The 21422-nt window shown below is 44.1% G+C and overlaps 1 non-coding gene across 1 annotated transcript; it reads right to left on the bottom strand.

Annotated features, from left to right (window-relative positions):
- Nucleotides 1-10049: 10049 nt before the first annotated feature.
- On the bottom strand, nt 10050-10124 carry Trnat-ugu (transfer RNA threonine (anticodon UGU)). The gene has a single exon. It is a non-coding gene; the product is annotated as a tRNA-Thr (tRNA).
- Nucleotides 10125-21422: the final 11298 nt, after the last annotated feature.

The raw sequence follows: 21422 nt of genomic DNA, 5'->3' as shown, positions 1-21422 counted from the left end.
AAGATGACGCTCATAGTAGCGTCGAAACCCGGTCAATTTTGACTTAATATTTGTGACCGAGGGCTTATTTGTTCTAATAAGGTCAAGGTAGTTTTCAGATAACGCACTTAAAAAATTTTCACTGGATTCTTTGTCCCTGCCACCCGTTATAAACGTTTGAGTCTTCCAGTCTATATCCGGCAAATTTAAAATCTCCACCCAGATCTCCCCATCGTTGTTTGGGAATATGAATGGCTGCAGAAGGTCTGCCTGTAGCGGGACATACCCACTTCCACTCAATGATCGGTTCAGTTGGAACGAAAGAAGCAGTCTGTTCCGTGGAAACACAGCCCACACCGTTATGGAGCCTCCATCAGCTTGCTGAGTGCGTTGAAAGTTCCTGTCAGATTAAAACTGTGTGCTCGACCGAGACTCGAACTCGGGACCTCTGCCTTTCGCTGGCAAGTGCTCCACCAACTGAGCTACCGAAGCACGACTCAGGCCCGGTACTCACAGCTTTACTTCTGCCAGTACCGGTAGCTTAGATGGTAGAGCACCTGCCCGCGAAAGGCAAAGGTCCCGAGTTCGAGTCTCGGTCGGGCACACAGTCTTAATCTGCCAGGAAGTTTCATATCAGCGCACACTCCGATGCAGAGTGAAAATCTCATTTTCCTCAGTGCGTTGTCGACCACTTGGGTGCCGCCCGGGGCGGCCGAGCAGTTCTAGGCGCTACAGTCTGGAACCGCACGACCGCTACGGGCGCAGGTTCGAATCCTGCATCAGGCATGGACGTGTGTGATGTCCTTAGGTTAGTTAGGTTTAAGTAGTTCCAAGTTCTAGTGGACTGATGACCTCGGCAGTTGAGTGCCGTAGTGCTCAGAGCCATTTTTGAACGACCACGTGGCTACACGGCTTCGTGGATTCTGCGACACACTCGAACCCTTGCCAACTGAAATTGGGACTCACCTTCACCAGACCTCAGTTTTCCAGACGTCTGGTGTCCAGCCGATACGGTCACGGGCGCAGCAGAGGCGCTGCAGGCGATGTCGTGATGTTAGCAAAGGCACTCGCGTCGGTAGTCTGCTGCCAGAGCACCACTAGCGCCGTATTTCGCAGCACTTTGACTTCTTGGCTTATTTAACGCGGCGTTGCTTGTCTGTCAGCACTGACAACTCTGCGCAAATGCCGCTGGTCTCGGTTGTTAAGTGAACGCCGGCGGTCACGGCGTCGCCAGTGGTGACAAGAGGTAACGCCTGAAATTTCGTATTCTCGGCAAACTCTTGACGCAGTGAATCTCGGAATATTGAATTCCCTAACGATTTTCGAAATCGTATAATTAAATGTTTGCCTGAGACACTTAAGTCTCTTTTTATTATCTGCGAGAGCGATGGAAGCAGACGAAATGAATAATCTTGATAAGCTTCCAAACTGGTTCCGAGAGTGGCAGTTCAAATTTGTGCGACCAGAAAAGTAAAATTTGTACTTAATGAAATCAAAAAATGTATTTTTCTACGATAACAGTGCACCTGACTGTAAAGGTCCCTGTAAATGATCAAACTTGATTAGATTAGATTAACACTTGTTCCATAGATCATGAACACGACACTTCGTAATGATGTGGAACGTGTCAGGTTAATAAAAGATGTCTGTACAAGATATTACATTACACAAAATATTGTATGTCACTAATGTTTAAGTTGTTTTTTTCCCCTTAATTTATATCTAAAAATTCAGCAAATGAGTACAAGGAGTTGTCATCTAGAAATTCTTATAATTTACTTTTAAATGTCAGTTGGCTATCTGTCAGGCTTTTGATGCTGTTTGGTAGGTGACCAAAGACTTTTGTGGCAGCGTAATTTACCCCCTTCTGTGCCAAAGTCAGATTTAACCTTGCATAGTGAAGATCATCCTTTCTCCTGGTGTTATAGCTATGCACACTGCTATTACTTTTGAACTGGGCTGGATTATGAACAACAAATTTCATAAGTGAATATATACAGTGTGAGGTTACTGTGACGATCTCTAGATCCTTAAATAGATGTCTGCAGGATGACCGTGGGTGGACTCCAGCAATTATTCTGATTACACGCTTTTGAGCAATGAATACTCTTTTATTCAACGATGAATTACCCCAGAATATGATGCCATACGAAAGCAGTGAATGAAAGTAGGCATAGTAAGCTAATTTACAGAGATTCTTATCACCAAAATTTGCAATAACCTTAATAGCATACGTAGCTGAACTCAGACATCTCAGCAGACCATCAATGTGTTTCTTCAAATTAGAAGGTTTTGTTAAAAGAGCGCGCATATGCACCGGCCGTGTTTGTCAACTTAACCCCACTTCTCAAGCAGGTGCAATATTGTGCGTATCGCGTCTCGAGGTTACTTGGTACGAGTGAAACTCTAAACGTTCAGTATCTGCTCCAGTTGCCACATATCTCAGAGTTATAGATAATATTTCGTAAACTGAGGAAACTGCACAGCAGTTGCTTAGTCCACAATATCTTATTGGGTACAAGGCCGGTTTCCGGAACACTTACAAGTTCCTTATCATCTGGTCTTCCCATCGCGCAACTCCGATGAACAGTTTTTATCGAACTTATGTGACTTTTATCTTTTTGACCTGCAATTCCACGATACCATTGAGGTGTCGATGACCTCTGAAGAGTTAAGCGATGTTTTTTTGTTACACCAGATGACGGAGCTACAACTGTTCCGAAAACGATCGTACACACAATAAAAGTTTATGCATAAAGCAGCTGGTGTACAATTTCTTCATCTTAAAAAATAGAGGCCGGCCGCTGTGACCGAGTGGTTGCAGGCGCTTCAATCCGGAACCGCGCAACTGCTACGGTCGCAGGTTCGAATCCTGCCTCTGGCATGAATGTATGTGATGGTCCTTAGGTTAGTTAGGTTTAAGTAGTTCTAAGTTCTAGGAGACTGATGACCTCAGATGTTAAGTCCCATAGTGCTCAGAGCCATTTGAACCATTTATAAAATGGACTGGGTACAGTTGCTGCTGATGCATAAAAAGAACTCTTTACTGATAATGATCCGACAAGCAACTGGCTGTTGGACAAAAGCATGTGTAAATCGTCGAACTTGTTTGTTAAACAGCTCTTCAGTCAAAATTTTTCTCAAACACGTTAACAGAGATCTGAAACGAGGTAGCATACTGCCAAATAATTTGACAGACAGGGCGAAATTTGACGTATTGATCACCTACCGAATGCTTAACAAATTGCGGGGATATAAAATGGAATCAATACATGCGTTCTGTCGCAGGCGCAGCAGATATTAGACTAGAGAAATGCGATTGTTGTACAGGGCGCGGCCTGTAAAAAAAAAAAAAAAAAAAAAAAATTAAAAAAGGTTCAAACTTCTCCAAGATCTATGGGACTTAACATATGAGGTCATCAGTCTCCCAGACTTAGAACTACTTAAACCTAGCTAACCTAAGGACATCACACACACCCACGCCCGTGGCAGAATTCGAACCTGCGACCACAGCAGCAATGCGGTTCCGGACAGAAGCGCCTGGAACCACTCGGCCACAGCAGCCGGCGCGGCACGTAAAACCGGCCCATAAAGTCAACACATGAACATAGACTGAAGCGTCAGAGGAAGTGGAATAGGCACGTTTATTCAAGTACTGAGATATGTAAACAGGCAGAATACGGCTCTGCGGTCTGCAACGCATATATGAGACAGCAAGTGTCTGGCGCAATTGTTAGATCGGTTACTGCTGCTACAATGGCAGGTTATCAAGATTTTAAAAAATATGGTTCAAATGGCTCTGAGCACTATGGGACTCAACTGCTGTGGTCATTAGTCCCCTAGAACTTAGAACTACTTAATCCTAACGAACCTAAGGACATCACACACATCCATGCCCGAGGCAGGATTCGAACCTGCGACCGCAGCAGTCGCACGGTTCCGGACAAGATTTTAGTGAGTCTGTACGAGCGATTGGACACAGCATCTCCAAGGTAGGGATGAAGCGGAGATATTCCCGTACGACCATTTTACGACTGTACCATGAATTACTGGAATCCGGTAAAACATCAAACCTCCGACATCGCTGCGGCCGGAAAAGATCCAGCAAGAACTGGATCAATGACGACTGAAGAGAGTCGTCCAACGAGAGAGGAGTGAAACCCGTCCGCAAACTGTTGCAGATTTCAATGCTGGGCCACCAAGTGTCAGCGTGCGAACCATTCGATGAAACATCATCGATATGGACTTTCGGAGCCGAAGGCCCACTCGTGTACCCTCGATGACAGCACGACACAGAGCTTTACGCCTCGCCTGGGCCCGTCAACACCGACATTGGACTGTTGATGGCTGGAAACATGTTGCCTGGTCGGACGAATCTCGTTTCAAATTCTATCGAGTAGATGGACGTGTACAGGTATGGAGACAAACTGACGAATCCATGGACCCTGCATGTCAGCAGGGGACTGTTCAAGCTGGTGGAGGCTCTGTGATGGTGTGGAAGGTGTGTAGTAGAAGTGATATGAGACCCCTCATACGTCTAGATACGACTCTGGCAGGTGGCACACACGTTGGCATTATGTCTGATAACCTGCATCGATTCGTGTCTATTGTGAGTTCCGTCCGACTTGGACATTTCTAGCAGGACAATGCGACACCCCACACGACCCGAATTGCTACAGAGTGGCTCGAGGAACAGTCTTCTGAGTTGAAACACCTCCGCTGGTCACCAAACTCCCAAGACATGAACATTATTAGGAATATTTGCGATGCGTTTCAATGCGGTGTCGAGAAGATATCTCCACCCCTTTGTACTCTTACGGCCCCTTTGTAGCCCTACTACCATTTTACGAGTGCACCTCGAATTACAGAAATCCGGTAAAACGTCAAATCTCCGACATCGTTGCTGCCGGAAAAAGATCCTGCGAGGATAGGACAAGCGACGAGTGAAGAGGAGCGTTCAGAGTGACAGAATTGCAACCCTTTCATGTATAAAACACATACACTACTGGCCATTAAAATTGCTACACCAAGAAGAAATGCAGATGGCACACGGGTATTCATTCCATAAATATATTATACTAGAACTGACATGTGATTACATTTCCCGCAATTAGGGTGCATAGATCCTGAGAAATCACTACCCAGAACAACCACCTCTGGCCGTAATAACGGCCTGGGCATTGAGTCAAACAGAGCTTGGATGGCATGTACAGGTACAGCTGCCCACGCAGCTTCAACACGATACCACAGTTCGTCAAGAGTAGTGACTGGCGTATTGTGACGAGCCAGTTGCTCGGCCACCATTGACCAGACGTTTTCAGTTGGTGAGAGATCTGGAGAATGTGCTGGCCAGGGCAGCAGTCGAACATTTTCTGTATCCACAAAGGCCTGTACAGGACCTGCAACATGCGGTTGTGCATTATCCTGCTGAAATATAGAGTTTCGCAGGAATCGAGTAAGGAGTACAGCCCCGGGTCGTAACACATTACAAAATCTAACGTCCACTGTACCAAGTGCTGTCAATGCGAACAAGAGGTGACCGAGACGTGTAACCAATGGCACCCCATACCATCACGCCGGATGATACGACAGTATGGCCACGACGAATACACGCTTCCAATGTGCGTTCACCGCGATGTCGCCAAACACGGATGCGGCCATAGTGATGCTGTAAACAGAACCTGGATTCATCCGAAAAAATGACGTTTTGCCATTCGTGCTCCCATTTCGTTGTTGAGTACACCATCGCAGGCGCTCCTATCTGTGATGCAGCGTCAAGGGTAACCGCAGCCACGGTCTCCGAGCTGATAGTCTGTGCTGCTGCAAACGTCGTCGAACTCAGCGATCGAGGATGTTGGGATCCAGCACGGCGTTCCGTATTACCCTCCTGAACCCACCGATTACATATTCTGCTAACAGTTATTGGTTCTCGACCAACGCGAGCAGCAATGTCACGATCGACAGGGGATCTCAAGTTGATTCCGTATTTCTAGATTTTCGGAAAGCTTTTGACACCGTTCCTTACAAGCGACTTCTAATCAAGCTGCGGAGCTATGGGGTATCGTCTCAGTTCTGCGACTGGATTCGTGATTTCCTGTCAGGAAGGTCGCAGTTCGCAGTAATAGACGGCAAATCATCGAGTAAAACTGTAGTGATATCAGGTGTTCCCCAGGGAAGCGTCCTGGGACCTCTACTGTTCCTGATCTATATAAATGACCTGGGTGACAATCTGAGCAGTTCTCTTAGACTGTTCGCAGACGATGCTGTAATTTACCGTCTAGTAAGGTCATCCGAAGACCATATCAGTTGCTAAGCGATTTAGAAAAGATTGCTGTATGGTGTGTGAAGGTGGCAGTTGACGCTAAATAACGAAAAGTGTGTGATGATCCACATGAGTTCCAAAAGAAATCCGTTGGAATTCGATTACGCGATAAATAGTACAATTCTCAAGACTGTCAATTCAACTAAGTACCTGGTTGTTAAAATTACGAACAACTTCAGTTGGAAGGACCACATAGATAATATTGTCGGGAAGGCGAGCCAAAGGTTGCGTTTCATTGGCAGGACACTTAGGAGATGCAACAAGTCCACTAAAGAGACAGCTTACACTACACTCGTTCGTCCTCTATTAGAATATTGCTGCGCGGTGTGGGATCCTTACCAGGTGGGATTGACGGAGGACATCGAAAGGGTGCAAAAAAGGGCAGCTCGTCTTGTATTATCACGTTATAGGGGAGAGAGTGTGGCAGATATGATACACGAGTTGGGATGGAAGTCATTACAGCATAGACGTTTTTCGTCGCGGCGAGACCTTTTTACGAAATTTCAGTCACCAACTTTCTCTTCCGAATGGGAAAATATTTTGTTGAGCCCAACCTACATAGGTAGGAATGATCATCAAAATAGAATAAGAGAAATCAGAGCTCGAACAGAAAGGTTTAGGTGTTCGTTTTTCCCGCTCGCTGTTCGGGAGTGGAATAGTAGAGAGACAGTATGATTGTGGTTCGATGAACCCTCTGCCAAGCACTTAAATGTGAATTGCAGAGTAGTCATGTAGATCCGATAAACCGCAATCGCGGTAGGCTACAATCCGACCTTTATCAACGTCGGAAACGTGATGGTACGCATTTCTCCTCCTTACACGAGGCATCACAACAACGTTTCACCAGGCAACGCAGGTCAACTGCTGTTTGTGTATGAGAAATCGGTTGGAAACTTTCCTCATGCCAGCACGTTGTTGGTGTCGCCACCGGCGCCAACCTTGTGTGAATGCTCTGAAAAGCTAATCATTTGCATATCACGGCATATCCTTGCTGTCGGTTAAACTTCGCGTCTGTAGCACGTCATCTTCGTGGTGTAGCAATTTTAATGGCCAGTAGTGTACATTCGAGGAATTGTAAGACATGTTATTTGCTCTTGAGTGTGTCAAAGTGCAGTGCGATGCTTCTTCAAACACCATTCTTCTATGACACTTCACTGTATTTCGCTCTGTGGAATTGAAACGAATATATTTTGTAAAGGAATCCATCGAACCTATCTACAGTTCACTGGAAATAAAAAAAAATATTAAAAAACTCACAATCAATATACTGCGTGGGATTATTTGTGTTCGAGAGAATCAGAATTCTTCAGAAAATTTGCATTCTTTACCGCCTGTTAGCTAATAACTTTCTCTTTCGTGTGACATAAAATTAACTGTAGGAGAAATAGAACCAGTAAAGACAAGCGACAAGGAGACAGTGACATTTCTTCAATCAGTTGAAACCCACTGCTGCCGACCGGTGTTGTTGATTTACGTCGGTGGGGAGTGTTGAAAATATGTGCCGTGACCGGGACTCGAAGCCGGAATCTCCTGTTTCCAGGGCAGACGCTCTGTCCATCTGATGCACGGACGACACAGATGAATAGCGCCTGCATGCTTCCTGTGAGGGTTTCAATTAATTATCATTTATTCTAGAGAATCTGCACGGTCGTCAGTGGTATCCGTTCTTTCGAGAACAGTTACTATCTTCATATATTTCTTCAATCCTTAGGTCCCAGCATTTTTTCTCTGTAATCTTGCTACAGCTTTACACGGCGTGCTTTCCTTTCTGCAAAATAATCCATGACCTCATCTAAGTTGGTCAAAAGTTTCACTACGTGATTATTTTATTTTTTTAAATTTTTTTTTAGCACTATGGGACTTAACATCTATGGTGATCAGTCCCCTAGAACTTAGAACTACTTAAACCTAACTAACCTGAGGGCAGCACACAACGTGAAAAATTACAATGTCGCTGTCTAATACTGAAGAACCTGTTAAATACGAATAGCATGCAAGACTGGTGCGGTTTCTCGATTTCATTACGTCTGCTAGATAAAACGAAATGGGCCTCTATAACAGTGCAGCAGTTGTAACACACGCCAAATAAGCGAAACTATTTTGGCAGAAATGGTAATTTGTATATACCTCATTTGCATAAAAAAACACTACAGAATATGAATAAGTACCAATATGAAATACCTCATTTATATAAACAACACGATAGAATATCATTCACAAAGTACCAGTATCAAATGCCTCTTACGCCTACTACAAGAAAAAAGTTCTATGTTAGGAAATAGTGTCAGATTTCATTCGTGTGCTCCAGCATCTTAAGCATGAGACCGAAAAATAGTAGTAGAATGAAACTTTTATATAAATTTGGAATCGTCATATTCTTCCATATAATTTGCGTGATGTCCCTGTTTCTTCTCCTTCCTCGTCCTAACAATCAATCTTGTAATCACTAATTCTGTAGCTATTCCTGCCATTGTCAGAACTTCACTAACTGCCAGAATTACCGGTTCAGTTCTCCCGCGTTTGTTCTCCGGTTACGCGTTTTCACGTGTTCGTACAACTCGTTTTCTCTGCTATTCCGAGAATAAACCTTAAGCAGCCACTAACTGGGACTGTACAACAGCCGATCCGGAAAAAGTTTTCTGTGAACAAAATTTCATTTCCTTGGATACACCTAGAATATGGAACCTTCCAGAATGAGATTTTGTCTCTGCAGGGGAGTGTGAGGTGTTGTGAAAATTTCCTGGCTGATTAAAACTGTGTGCCGGACCGAAACTCGAACTCGGGACCTTTGCCTTTCGCGGGCAAGTGCTCTACCATCTGAGCTACCCAAGCACGGCTCACGCCCCGTCCTCACAGCTTTACTACTGTCGGTACCTCGTCTCCTAACTTCCAAACTGCACAGAAGCTCCCCTGTGAAACTTTCGCATACCCCGCTGCTGAGCGAAAATCTCATTCTGGAAACGTCCCCCACGCTGTGGCTAAGCCATGTCTCCGCAATATCCTTTCTTTCAGGAGTGCTAGTTCTGCAAGGTTCGCAGGAGAGCTTCTGTAAAGTTTGGAAGGTAGGAGGCGAGGTGCTGGCAGAAGTAAAGCTGTGAGTACCGGGCGTGAATCGCGCTCAGGTGGCTCAGATGGCAGAGCACTTGCCCGCGAGAAGCAAAGGTCCCGAGTTCGAGTCTCGGTCCGGCACGCCACAGTTTTAATCAGCCAGAAAAATATGGAATCTTTCTTAGTTGTTACTCCTGTTAGCTGTTTATTTCCGCTCTGGTAGCCTGAATCTATTGATTTTGCTAATAATTAGAATAACGCTAATGACTCGCACACCCAATCAGGCACATAAAACGAACAGGGACTGTCAGCCACTAATCCGGGTTTATTCGGCTCAGCTCGTGTAGCCCCATCCCCTTTAGTCCGCAGGAAAGTTTGTTATTTCTAGATGCGACGAGGATTCCTCTGGCAGAGATAGTCATGCGCACTATGCACGCATTCAAAAATCATCTTACGATTCGTTCAGAAACCAACATAGAATGTGTTTATAAAATGTTCAAAAACCAACAGGGATGTGATTCAAAGTCGTATGAAAAAATCGATAGACGAACGTGTGCTAGATGCCAGGTGCTTTGAGAAACAAGGTTTCATCATGAAGATAGTAACTGTTCTCGAAGCTTTCCTAGAATAAATGGTAACTAATTGAAACCCTCAGCTGCCGGTGTTGTTGCATAGTTCGATGTGTACAGCTGAAAATGTATGCCCTGACCGGGACTCGAACCCGGGATCTCCTACTTACACGGTAGACGCTCTATCCGTCTGAGCCACCGAGGGCACAGACGAATAGCGGGTACATTACATATGTAGATTGTGGACAGTTGGGAATGTGGGTCTCACGGAAAGCGTCCAAGGGATAAGTCCCTGCAGTCACGGTGTTCATCTGTGTCCTCGGTGACTCAGATGGACACACTGCCGGGCGGCCGGCTGCTCAGCTCTAGTTGACGCACAGCCAGCACGGTAGCTCAGCGTGTTCGGTCTGAGGGTTACGCGCCCTCTGTAATAAAAAAAACTGAGTCAATCGATCAACAACGAACATAAATGGATGTATTACGACGTCCGCCCCGAGCAGATGCAACGAACACATGCGAACAAAATGAGATTAAAAAAAAAAAGATGGCTAGAGCGTCTGCCATGCAAGCAGGAGGTCCCGGGTTCGAGTCCCGGTAAGGGCACACATTTTCAGCTGCCCCCATCGAGATATTTCAACGACACCTGTCGGCAGCTGAGAGTTTCAATTAATTATCATTTATACAAGGTTTTTTGGTTCAAGAATATGTATGTGGCACCCCCTGAAACTGCCGCCCGGGGCAGATACCCCACTTTGCCTCCCCCCCCCCTCCTCTAGATCAGGGTGTACACTCTGGTGTAAACATCTCACGCACACGGGACAGTGAGGCAGCTAATGTGTGACATGTTGCATCGAGCTGCTGAAAGGAACATAGCTGATGCTCCCCCTCTGTGAAGTTTGAATGAAACTCCTCCGGGCCTCCCAAATCGACGTCACTGTTCTCTGTCGTCTCCGAGAATATTGGCCCCATCACTCCACTGGCGGTAATGGCACACCAAACACAAATCTTGTCGTCGTGCAAGGGTACCAGGTGGGTCGTGTGTGGTCGCACAGTACCGGCAGTATTGGGAATTTTTGTACCCAGTCAGGTGGTTGCATGCCTCAGTGGGCCCAGCACACCACTGGCAACGTTTCTCAACAGCCACGAACAGAAATGCACTCTCTTCTCCAGTTATTGCACAACACTTATCAAGTACGAGGGGCGTTTGAAAAGTCCGTGCGAAAATAAAAACTTTTTAATTATTTGGGGTAAACCTTTTTTATTTTTTGACATACTCTCCTTTTAGACTCATACACTTCGTCCAACGCTGTTCTAATTCGTTGATCTCTTCCGAAAAATGGAGATTGTCCATACCTGCAAAATAGCCATTAGTTGCTCCAATCATCCCCTCGTTTGAATAAAATCTTTGTCCCGATAGCAATTTCTTCAAATTGGGGAACAAATAGTAGTCCGAGGAAGCCAAGTCTGGAGAATAGGGGAGATATGAAACGGGTTGGAATCCTATTTCCATTATTTTTGCGACCACAACTGCTGAGCTGTGTTCTGGTGCATTGTTGTGAAGGAAAAGGACTTTTTTTTGCGGTCCAATCGCCGGCGTTTTTCTTGCAGATCGCTTTTCAAACGGTTCAATAACGGTAATTAACATGCACCTGCAATAGTTTTAACCTTTTCCAGATAGTCGATGAGGATTATCCCTTGCGAATCCCAAAAGACGGTCGCCATAACTTTCTGGCCGAAGGAATGGTCTACGCCTTTTTTGGTACAGATTCTCCTTTGGTAACCCATTATTTAGATTGTTGTTTGGTCTCAGCAGTATAGTAATGTAGTGACGTAACGACGCTTAAAGTCCTGCAGATTCTTCGTGAACAGCTGCAAACCATCCTTGCAACACTTCACACGATTCCGTTTTCGGTCATGCGTGAACAATCGCTGAACCCATCTTGCGGATACCTTTCTCATTCATGAGGTTGTCGCCATATCAGCACACGTCCATCCGCTCGATACAATTTGAAACGAGACTCGTCCGACCAGGCAACATGTTTCCAGTCATCAACAGTCCAATGACGGTGTTGGCAGGCCCAGGAGAGGCGTAAAGCTTTGTGTCCTGCAGTCATCAAGGGTACACGAGTGCGTCTTCGGCTCTGAAAGCCCGTATTGATGATGTTTCGTTGATTGGTTCGCACGCTGACACTTGCTGATGGCCCAGCACTGAAATCCGCAGCAGATTGCGGAAGCGCTGCACTTCCGTCACGCTGGACGATTCTCTTCAGTCGTCATCGGTCCTGTTCTTGCAGGATCTTTTTGCGGCCGCAGCGATGTCGGAGATTTGATGTTTTACTGGATTACTGATGTTCACGTTGTATTCGTGAAATAGTCGTATGGGAAAATTCCCATTTCATCGCTACCTTGGAGATGCTATGTCCCAGAGCTCGTGTGCCGACTATAACATCACATTCAAACTCACTTAAATCTCGCTAACCTGCAATTCTAGCAGCAGAAACCGATCTAACAGCTGCGCCAGACACTTGCTGTCTCATTTAGGCCTTGCCGACCGCAGCGCCGTATTCTGCCTGTTCACATCTCTGTATTTGAATAGGCATGCCTGTACCAGTTTCTTTGGCGCTTCAGTGTATTTTATTTCTTACATTTGGAAAAATCATTTCACAAGACATCCTTGTGTTTGTTCTGTATGTGCCAGAAATGCCGTAATCCCTCGGTCAGCCGTACGGCACACAGGCAAAATTAATTGTCGTGTGCTACAGTACATGTTATGTGCAGTGAAATGTTTAAATGTGTCGTGTCAATTAGAAACCTGTACGGGGCTAGTAGAACACATCGCTACATGTAAAGGGCATATATATGAATGTAACTGTAATGAATCACAGCCACGTGTTTGTAAACAGGGAGATAATGTAAAAAGGTGCCAAGAATCACTACAGATTTCATATCAATATGTGTATAATTAAACAATTTTCTAGTGTATACCACAGAAGACGCCTAGCATAAAGAGGCGAAACTTGTTCGGGGCGAACAAATAGGATATTCAGTTTGCAAAAGACAGAAGTTTTTCTTATCTGTATGATAAAGCATGATTTGTGTGCCATTTTTTTTTTTTTAGTAAGCTGTGCGTCGCTGAGAAGACAAAGACATCTCTAGAAGGGTTCTGTGACGAAATAATTACACGAAGAACTGATGAAAGTATTCGAATTACCGGGTGTTATGTAGTGGCTGACTTTGAATTACCGCTCAATTGCGAGGACTGTGTCTCAGCAAACTCTTCAATTCCTCGTGTGTAGCGAAAGAGACGGAGTATTCCTCAATTTTTAGATGTTGCTCTCGCGGAACTTGAAAACTATGTGCGTATATCGAGAAATACGATGTATCGAGGATCGAAAATATCAGCAATCGACTATATTCCTACTCGGAACGGGTTTGTGTGTGTGTGTGTGTGTGTGTGTGTGTGGTATTCGTTAACCGGGCGTGTTGCCATTGTTGAAGCATTCATTCGCACCAGGTCTTCTGTGAAAACAAAGAATTTGTTTCAGGAAAAATTTCCGGGATGTTCAGTGTCAGCAAAAGGCACCAATGCAGTAAGTGGTTGAAAAATGGCGGCGTACAGGATCGGTTCAAAATGCTCCCAGCGACAGACCACCATCTGCATGCACAGCTGAATTAAAGTGGCAGGTGCGGGAGATAAAGAAAAGAAGTCCTCATAAGTCGACCAGGGGATTGAGTAAACAGGTTCGTGCGAGTGAGAGAACTTGCAGACGTGCTTTAAGGGGACTGAAGTTAAAACCTTACGAAGGGCGTGTTTGAAAAGTCAGTGCGAATTCCGAGAGATGGCACCACCAGCGCGTATCGAGGTCATGTTTAGTTAGTAGCATCTTTGGAAAGAACGCACACCAAGTTTCAGCCATATTGGTCTATTTCTTTGTGTTTGGCATTTGTGTGAATCAAGGAAGTCGAGTGATTGTCAAAAAATGGACGAAAAAGAATTTCGTGTGGTGGTTAAACATTACTTTATGAAAGGAAAAACGCCTCAGGAGACTGAAGAGAAGCTTGATAAACATCACAGTGACTCTGCACCTTCAATTAGAATAGTTTATAAGTGGTTTCAGGATTTTCGGAGTGGCCATATGGGCACAAGGTGTGCTGAACGTTCTGGACGCCCTGTGGAGGCTACGAAGTCACTGATAAAATCCATGATGTGGTGATGGATGACACAAGAGTTAAGGTGCGTGAGATTGCTAGTGCTGTGAGCATCTCGAATGAATGGGTACATAATGTTTTGCGTAAACATTTGGACATGAGAAAGCTATCCACAAGATGGGTTCAGCGAGTGCTCACGCTTGACCGAAAACAGAATTGCCTGGTCGCATGAGTCTCGTTTCAAATTGTATCGAGCGGATGCATGTGTACAGGTATGGAGAAAACCTCATGAATCTGTGGACCCTGCACGTCAGCAGGGGACTGTTCAAGCTGGTGGAGGCTCTGTAATGGTGTGTGACGTGTGCAGTTGGAGTGATATGGGACCCCTGATACGTCTGGATACGACTCTGACAGGTGACACGTACGTAAGACTCCTGTCTGATCACCTGCACCCATTCATTGTGCATTGCGCATTCTGACGCACTTTGGCAATTTCAGCAGGACAATGCGACACCCCACACGTCCAGAACTGCTACAGAGTGTCTCCAGGAACAGTCTTCTGAATTTAAACACTTCCGCTGGCCACCAAACTGCCCAGACATGAACATTATCGAGCATATCTTTGATGTATTGTAATGTGTTGTTCAGAACAGAACTCCACCGCCTGTACTCTTACGGATTTATGGACAGCCCTACGGGATTCATGGTGTCAGTTCCCTCCAGCACTACGTCAGACATCAGTCGAGTCCATGCCGCATCGTGTTGTAGCACTTCTGCGTGCTTGCGGGAGCCCTACATGATATTGGGCAGGTGTACCAGTTTCTTTGGCTATGCAGTTTAGATGCCGACTAGTTTCTCAAGGATTGTCTGTTAAATTTTTGAGACTAAAAATTGTCCAAATTATAGCATGTAAGCTTTCACGGCCGGCGTCTTCATTAATTAAAACTTCCGGCTGAATTGCCGTGGTCCATATATAAAACTTCTTCTCCTCCCTGACGTTTCGTCGCCGGCTGCGGGCAACATCTTCTGAGGTGAGTCGGCGACTGGCTGCATGGCACTCGTGGTCCCGCTTATACAGAGCGCTTAGATGGCGCGACCACTCGTCACGTGCTTTCGACTTCAAAACTATCTCTGGCTGGTGCCATCCCTCTCGATTACAGGTAATCGAATGTCACTTCGTTGGTACAAACTCGAACGCCATATCTTGTCTAGTTTTAATCCTTCTTCTTTTTTATTAAAATTATTTTCGTGCTTGCAGATCTCTATAGCTTCTCTATACACGCGGGTATAAAAATGTGAGGTCCTAGCTATCATGTTTGTCTCACTAAATTCTATTTCGTGATCACCGTCTTTGAAAACGTGTTCCACTACATCTGATTTGTCAATCTGTCCCAGTTTACAGTTCCTTCTGTGTTCCGTTAGGCGGGTATTAACACTCCTTTTAGTTGTTCCAATATAAACCGTGCCACAGCTACACAGAATTTTATACACACCTGGGGTAGCTAAGGGGTGTTGTGCGTCCTTCGCCGATCTTAAACTTTCACTAATTTTCTTGGCAGGTCGAAAGATTGTCTCCACTTGAAACTTGGCCAAAACTTTCCTAATACAAACTTTCCATGATGTTATGAATAAACGGAAGAAAAAATTTTCCAGCTGACGGTTGTTGTTGTCGTGCATTTTCGGACACTTTTCTTCTAGGATGGAATGCTCGATCTATTTCGTTGTCAGTGTACCCACTTCTCTTCAAAGCCGTATGCAAATGGCTTAATTCATCTTGCAAATAAATTGGCTCACACATGTTATTAGCCCTGTCCACTAAAGTTTTTATGACTCCTCTCTACTGCCTAGGATGATGATTCGATGCCTTATATAGGTATCGATCGGCGTGTGTGTGTCTTCCCTATATACCTTATGCCCTAAAATCCCATGTGCCCGTTTTATATGTGGACCATGGCAATTCAGCCCGGAAGTTTTAATTAATGAAGGCGCCGGCCGTGAAAGCTTTCATGTTATGACTACTGAGATAATTTGGAGAAGCGGCATTTTCGACTTGACCGCAGATCGATTGTACTGCTGCCAAAGTATATTTTCCGTAAGCACCGTGATGGAGAGAAGAGAGAAAATTGGCGCTCCCGAGGCGTATACGCAGTAGTGTTTCCCACACTCCATTGATGAGTGGAACAGGGAACGGAGAAACTAACATTGGCAGCGGGTACCCTCCGCCATGCACCGTGTGGTATCTTGCGGAGTGTGTAAGCGGATGTAGATGTAGACCAAAACAACCCCTGGAAACTCCTGAAACACATCGCGTTCCCGGTCTGTGGTTTCACGTCGGCGGAAGAGCTGACCTTGTACGTCTCATATGTAAACACGACCCCTGACCCGGTATGGAGATGCACGCACTCTCTCTCACACACACACATTCCTGGTGGGTGACGCGGTCGCCAGGTGGCTCCCCAGACCACTGCTGACATTGTGTCCTCTTGGCAGGCGGTCTGCGATGCCTTATCCTGAAGGGCATCGTCCCATCTGCATTCCCGCGAGATCGCTGCCTCTGCGCTTGACCACGTTTTGAGAGGAATCTGGTCACCTGCTGTTGCGAGCTGCCTAGCTCGTACCCTCTGGTCTCTAGTGTGTGCAGGGGCTGCCCGAAGTTATGGAAACGCTGCGAAAAACGCACACTTTAGCATAAATACAGGTGCTGGCTACCGAAGCCTGGAGATTGCGTATTTCTATTTGACCGCGAACAGCACCTTAGCAACGATCTCAATACGTTGCAAGCTATAGTGTAATTATACTGATGTGCGGATTATCTGCTACAGTGGCTAAAACACCTACTTGGGCATCATCATTTTTTGCAGGTCGTGATTGACGTTTCACATGTGGCTGAACACTTTCTGTATCCTTAAATAAAGTAACTATCCGACGAACGGTCCGGACACTTAGATGATGTCCTCCAGGATACCGAGCAGCAATCATAGCACACGCCCGTTGGGCATTTTGATCACAATAGTCATACATGAATACGATATCGACCTTTTCTGCAACTGATAAATGGTCCATTTGAACACGGGTAATGTATCACGAAGTAAATACTGTTTGTAATTCCATAATAAACTAGTTTGTTGAGGAGTGAAATACGCTCCACACAATCGAAGGCTTTGCTAAGATCACAAAAGGTAGCCTGAGCAAAATATTTTCCTTCATAAGCATTACGCACTTTTTTAATCAGGGAGTCAATGGCATGGCCTTCCTAAAGCCAAATTGTACTGCAGTAATTATGTTATTAGATGTCAGATAATCACACAACTGGGAGTTGATGATGAATTCCAAACTTTAGATAAAATAGGTGTCAAGGATATTGGGCGATAGCTAGATGGGCAATTTTTGACTCCTTTCTTGTAAATGGGCACTACTCTGGATAATTTTAATACATCTGGGAATACTCCTTCAATTAGACATCTGTTTATACATTTAGTAAGAGGATATACTATGTGCCCAATTATCTTTTTTAACATGTTTCAAGAAAGACCATATATATCATCACTATCAGAGGGTCTAAAATTATAGTTAAAACAACATCTGGTGTGACCTCTGTTAAAAGGAATCTGTCTTTCAGGGTGTAGTCGACATTATGATATTTAATGAGATCAGCTACAGTTTCTTGTGGCCTCCCAACGCTTTCCCTAATTTGGTAACAGATTTTATATAGTAGTTATTAAATTCATCTGCTGAAATTTCTACCACAGCTTTCTGCTTGCTTTTGGCCACTGAATTTATTATGGTCCATGCTTTTTTGCATTTATTTTTTGATGCTGAGTAGATTATGTTGTTTTTTGGCCTCATTCAAAGCATACTTATATTCCTTTGGTGCTTTGAGTACCTTTGTTTAGACATATCTGTTTTCTGAAGTCTGTAAGAATCTCTATTCAACAACAACCTCCTTTTCATATTGGCTAGTTGAGCGGTATACCATGGATTCTTATCCCTATATCTATTACTGTTGCTTTTAGTGTTAACTTTACATTTATATTGAGGGCACTTGGTCTCGAATATATTTAAGAAAGAATGAAAAAATCGATCGAACAATGTATTGGCAGAGCCCTGGGCATTATTGTTAAACATATGTGACCAGTCACAATTACTGAGTGAGACCATGAAATTAGACAATTTTTCTTGCGTTATCGGTCTTGTGGTGACTATTTTAGGCTCTTTAAACTCCTTATAGTCCATATTACGCCTATCTATACCTATTTTTACCCAAACTGAGTCATGGTTCGAGAAATCAAAGACAGCTACATCTGAAGATAGTAATTCTCTATTGACATTTGTAAGTATGTTGTCGAGAAAAGCAGACTGTCTTGTGGGTTTACAGTTCGTAAAAATGAAGTTGAATTCTCGTAACAGGTTTTTAAATTCATTTACGGTGTGCACGTCTTTGTTTACATCAAGTACGGCATTGATGTCACCATATTTCTTCCAGTGAGGAGTACGAAAGAAATTTAGTAAAACCTCAAGTTTTTCTAAAAATAATAGTAGACCTCTGTCTGGTGATCTATAAAGAGATACAACAGCAATTTTTAAATGATCCAGATATACACCTGTGGCTTCAAAATGTATCTCATTTCCCAGAAATCATAGATCCAGTTCATTACTACAATTTATTGATTCTTTCTTAATGTAAATTTGTATACCCCCATGAATATTCTGCTCTGTGCTAAAGCTGTTTACTAAGAGGAAATCATGTAACACATGAAAATATATTTCATTTCCTTTACACCAGTGCTCACTTAAGCATAACACATCAAATAAGTTCTCATTTGAAAATTCGTTTAAAATTACTTGTTTTCCACTTATACTTTCAACATTGAGATAACCTATCTTGAGAGACAAAGATGGCAAGTAATTTTTTTATGGGGGCAATTGTCATTACTGCTATATTTCTTTCTAGTGTTACCGTCATTTATTATATTACTCGTATCTTTAATCTGGTCGTCAGTGTGAATCTGGGCAAACCTGTTACTCTCGGCCCTTCTTTGCTACCTCTAAAAAAGAGTTTTCCCTAAATCGAAGTGGTATTGACACCGAGCTATCGATTTTTTCTATGCCTAACTCAATGGCTACTTATAAGATTTCATTATTCACATGCTTCTTTCCGAGTTAATTCAGATGAATACCATGAACAGTGTAAAATCTTGTACCTAAGTTTATGTTTAGAAAACAAAAACAGCAATAAATTAAGAATTCCGCAGCATAACACAACTCAATTTGAGAGAAGCAGTGGTTACATGGCACACATCACTAATGCCAAATCGAAGGATAAGTTTAAACAGGCAATCAAACAACTGCTATCACAAACCCCTTTATATTCAATCACAGAATTTATTTCAAACGAAAATAACTCGAGCAAACAGGCATAGTACACTAAAAAGTAATGTACACAAGTATAGAGAAAAAGAGAAAGTAAAATGTCTTAACTTCTTAACAGCATTTATTTATCTAAAGATTTCGTTTTTCTACAGTATTATTGCTGTTAAATTATTTTATAATTGCAAACAAAACAGGATCTAGACTATGTATGTGCCATGTGGCTGTATTATACCGTTGTTGTTGTTGTTGTGGTCTTCAGTCCTGAGACTGGTTTGATGCAGCTCTCCATGCTACTCTATCCTGTGCAAACTTCTTCATCTCCCAGTACCTACTGCAATCTACATCCTTCTCAATCTGCTTAGTGTATTCATCTCTTGGTCTCCCTCTACGATTTTTACCCTCCACGCTGCCCTCCAATGCTAAATTTGTGACCCCTTGATGCCTCAGAACGTGTCCTACTAACCAGTCCCCTCTTTTTATCAAGTTGTGCCACATACTCTTTTTCTCCCCAATTCTATTCAATACTTCCTCATTAGTTATGTGATCTACCCACCTAATCTTCAGCATTCTTCTGTAGCACCACATTTCGAAAGCTTCTATTCTCTTCTTGTCCAAACTATTTATCGTCCGCGTTTCACTTCCATAGATGGCGACACTCCATACAAATACTTTCAGAAACGACTTCCTGACGTTTAAATCTATACTCGATGTTAACAAATTTCTCTTCTTCAGAGAAATTCCGTATAAACAAAATAATGGACCAATAGTACAGAATTATTGAAATTAAATGTTCTGTAATTTAGGTACATAAATTACGTATGAGTCATAAAATTCGTTCAGTTTAGAGTATCTAAAATTTTGTAACTATGATGTTAATTTCCAGAAATATTGTGACTAAAATTTATTAGTTATCTTAACAAAACTATAGTTAGAATCAGTAAGAGTAATGTAGTTTATTAGAAAACTGACAGAGCAACTATGTACTTGGACTTACTCCACAGATGTACATCAAAAGTTGCTAAATAAATTTAAGAAATTCTAGACAGCTGCAGGATGTACTATCAAATACTTTTTTTTTCTTTATTGTAATTTTAAAACCTGTACAACAGGCAGGCTGTCAGCAGCGTTCTATGGTGCTCTTCAGCCAGAGGATACACAATGAGGAAATACAGAAAGATTATGCATAGGTTACAGAATGGTGGGCAAGAAAACAGTTGACACAGAAAGACAAACACGGAGCCGTTCACACTCGACGATAGTCCACACTTGAAACTGTTGATACGACGCACAAACACTGAAGACGACGACGGCACGGGTGAACGATGGAGTGCGACAGTGAACACTGAACACTAAACACGACGGCACACACGAGACACTGATGGCGAAGATCTCTGGCGCGCGAAAGTCCACGTAGCGTGTGCGAGTCTGGGGACCTGCCAAGAGGGGAAGGAGGGCGGGGGAGGGGGGTGGAGAGGGGAGAACAAAGACGCCAATAGGTGAGGAGATGGGAGGAGGAGTAGAGGAACAGGGGAGGGGAAGCCCGGTGGAGGAGTGGGGAGAAAGGGATGAGGGAGGGAGGGTGCCCAAAGGAACAGACACAGGAAGAGGGAAGGTGGATCAAAGTTGGTAGGAGGGGTATATGGAGGGAAGGAGGACATCATCAGGGAGGAGGAACTGGCGGAAGCCACCTTGGGAGAGGGTAAGGAGGGTAGAGAGATGGAGACCGGGTGGGACGTGGGAATACAGGTGCGGCAGCGGGCGGGTGTTGGAGGGGATGGGCGAGACAAGTGGGTGGGGAGGGTCGAGTTTGCGGGAGGTGTACAGGATCCGTATCCTCTCAAGGAAAAGAAGGAGGTGGGGGAATGGAATGAGATCGTACAGGATCCACGTGGGGGAGGGGAGACGGATTCGACAGGCGAGGTGGAGAGCATGGCGTTCAAGGATTTGGAGGGATTTGTAAAAGGTAAGGGGGGGGGGGGGGGGCG

This window comes from Schistocerca gregaria, chromosome 11 (genome assembly GCF_023897955.1).
Source record: "Schistocerca gregaria isolate iqSchGreg1 chromosome 11, iqSchGreg1.2, whole genome shotgun sequence".
Classification (NCBI taxonomy): Eukaryota; Metazoa; Arthropoda; class Insecta; order Orthoptera; family Acrididae; genus Schistocerca; species Schistocerca gregaria.
The sequence above is the reverse complement of the archived record's forward strand: the minus strand, read 5'-3'. Positions and strand labels throughout refer to the sequence as shown.